Below are 3,576 nucleotides of genomic sequence, written 5' to 3'. Positions count from 1 at the left end.
AAAGTTGTATTTTTCATCGTTGCTACATCGCCCCGTGACTTAGTCGGTCAAATTTAAGAAATAATTCTCTCAGTAATTTTTATTTTCAATATTTCTTTAAGATATCTATTTCAAATCACTAAAATACATTCTACTTAGGAATAAAGCAATAAAGTAATTTTATAATTAAAATGTAGAAGCAAAACTCACTGCCATCCCACCGTTTCTGACTCATGGTGACCCTCTCGAGGGTTTCTGATTCTGTAAACCTTTATAGGAACAGACAGTCTCATCTTTCTCCAGTGGAGCAACTGCTGGATTTGAACCTCCAGTCTTGTGGTTAGCAGTCCAACACGTACTAGAGAGTAACACCTGTTAAAATATACATATCTTCAACTGTAATGAATCTTTAATATTGAGAATACCAACTACATAATGTGATATTTCTTAAGGTCTCATAATATTACAGGCACTGGCTAAAGGTTAAAGTCAGTTGTTTAATATCCATTTGAAGTACTTGTGACATAAATACAATTTGTTTAAAACATCAGTAAGATATAAAATAACATAAAAGCAGAAAGCAATCAACTGAAAATCTATTTGAATTAATTTGAAGGTTGGTATAAAGATAAAATTTCTTATGTATTAAATGATAATGTGATAGGAATGTATCAACCAAAAAGGGACCTCATTTACAACCACACAGCAAAATTTAATTTTTAGCAGGAAATGATGCCTTATATCATGATAAATGTAATACTCTAGTTAGAGATATGAAAAGAAATCAATTAAAGCTGAGTAAGATGTAGAAGCCTAACATGACAATAGACTAAATTTTAAGTGTTTCTCAAAAATATTAGTGCATTTCTTAAAATTACATTCAAATTACAGTGGGCTTTTCTTTTTACCAAATTATTTCAAAATGGATTTGAAAGCATAAACAAAAAGTGCCCGAAGAGGGTGAGATGAACTTTACAAGCCAGGGGACATTCTGGCAAACTGCTCTGATGCTGGCACGTGGAGCCAGGATGATCGGATCGTCTGCTATCTTCAGAAGAACCCCCAAATTCAGGTGGTGATATAAAAACTTTCCATTCTTAAATTCTGTTCCAGTCATTGAATAAAATACTGGCAAAAGTAACATACACCTAGCTACATACATGCCATATAATCTACCAGTTTATAGTTCCTGACCAATGTGAATGGACAGTTAATGGAGAAGTACAGTCATCCTACAAGACACAGCAAAGTGTTGGGAGGCCCAAGTATGTATCATGCTTGAGAGTATTTGTTCATTTGTCTTTGTCTATACCTCAGAATCTTCCACCACAACGACCACCGGTTGTGGCTGAGTGGGTTCTACAACCCGACAACTTCGTTTGGGTCAGAGTAGAACCGAACTCCATCTGTTTGTCAGTGGCTAATTTTCTTGGAAATACATCACCCGCCTTCCTTCCAATGTTTCTCTGGCTGGACTGTAGCCTCCCCACCCCTTTGGTTACCAATCAAATATCCTGATGGTTCCACTCAATTATGCTCAAGCAGAACCTGAACAGAAGAAGGGATTGTGCGTTGCTTGAAATGGAGAAATGCGTGTGCTGTGGTACTATCCATCCACCAGACTCAATCCGTACGCTGAGCAAATCATCCGGGAAGCTTGGTTCCCTGAAGAAGACCGTGGCATCGGGATTCGGAGCGCCTCATGAACAGCCTAGAACACGGACGACGCAGTCCTGCCTGCTGAAGGCCTGGGACACGGACGACGCAGTCCTGCCTGCTGAAGGCCTGGGACACGGACGACGCAGTCCTGCCTGCTGAAGGAAAAGATGGCTCGAATCTTCATTGATGAAGATCAGAGGCTACAGCCTTCACAAAGCATTGCAACTCAATGTAAAAGAAACAAAAATCCTCACAATTGGACAAATAAGCAGCATCGTGGTAGGTTCACAGTGACCGTCTGAGACAGAACATTGAAAAGAAAACACCTGCCAACCGAAAAGTGGGTGAAGGGAGACGTCGGACAGGGCAAGATATGACAAAATACCCATTTATAAACTATCAAGGGCTCATGCGGGAGGGGGGAGCGGGGAGGGAGGGGGAAAATGAGGACCTAATGTCGGGGGTTTAAATGGAGAGAAAATGTTTTGAGAAACGATGTACAAATGCACTTTACACAATTGATGTGTGTATGGATTGGGATAACAGCTGTATGAGCCCCTAATAAAATGTTAAAAACAAAACAAAAAACACCGTCAATGATTTCCTTTAACTTAGATTCCCTGGGGCAATAGTCAAGAAAGCAAACAACTTACGGCTTTGGGTAAATCTGCTGCAAAAGACCTCTTTAGAGTGTTGAAAAGCACAGGTAGCAATTTGATATGCACTTGACCCAAGCCAGAGCATTTTTATTTCATTTTTTATTAAATCATTTTATTGGGGGCTCATACACTTCTTATCACAATCCACACATACATCCATTGTGTCAAGCACTCCTGTACATTTGTTTCCCTCATCATTCTCAAAACATGTGATTTCTACTTTTTCCCCTCCCTCCCCGCTCCCCCTCCCCCATGAGCCCTTGATAATTTATAAATTATTATTATTCTGTCATATCCTACACTGTCCGAGGTCTCCCTTCACCCACTTTTCCACTGTCCATCCCCCAGGGAGGAGGTTATATGTAGATCCTTGTAATCGTCTCCCCCCTTCTCCCTCACTTTCCCTCCACCCTCCCATATCGCCGCTTTCACCACTGGTCCTGAGCTGTTTATCTGTCCTGGATTCCCTGTGTTTCCAGTTCCTATCTGTACCAGTGTACATCCTCCGGTCCAGCCGGATATGTAACGTAGAACTGGGATCATGGGGGGCGGGGGTAACTTCATATGCATGCGAAAGCTGAGCAACAAAGAAGGGAGGCCAAAGAAGAATTTATGTATTTGAATTATACTGTTGATGAAGACTATTGAATATGCTATAGACTGACAGAAGAATGACTAAATTTGTATTGGAAGAAGTATAGCCAGTGCTCCTTAGATGCAAGGATAGTGAGACTTCACACAATTTAGGCATGTGATCAGAAAGGGCCAATCCCTGAGAAGGATCGTGGAAAAGGAAGATCCTCAGCAAGATGGGCTGACACAGGGGCTGTAACCATGGACTCAAAGGCAGTAGCCTTTGTTAGGGTGGTGCCGGACCAGCGGTGTTTGGTTCTGTTGCACATAGGCTAACTGTGAGTCAGAATCACCGTCCAGGAGCTCCCAAGGGAATCTTCACACTGTACGATAGCTCAAATACTCGTTAGCAAAAAGCAGGAAAGCCAGCCTCTGCTGCCTGTCCATTTGTACTTCCCACAACCTCCACAACCCCCCACCACACCCATTCTTTGCTCTGCCATGAACACCTTTACGCCGAACCCGGTCTCAATTCCAAGCATTTGCGTCATCACTGGCTTTCTTTCATTCCTGCTTGTGTTTCTTCCTGGAATATTCTCTTGACTTGATAAAGAACATCTGACTTACTCTTACAGCTCAGTTCAAATGTTGCTGGACTCTAAAACCCGGGGCAGTTAGCCCCGAAGCAGCAAATCTGTTGAGTGTA

The sequence above is a fragment of the Echinops telfairi genome, unplaced genomic scaffold, assembly GCF_000313985.2.
Source record: "Echinops telfairi isolate 266 unplaced genomic scaffold, ASM31398v2 ScPeMD7_443;HRSCAF=831, whole genome shotgun sequence".
NCBI classification, from domain to species: Eukaryota; Metazoa; Chordata; class Mammalia; order Afrosoricida; family Tenrecidae; genus Echinops; species Echinops telfairi.
The sequence above is the reverse complement of the archived record's forward strand: the minus strand, read 5'-3'. Positions refer to the sequence as shown.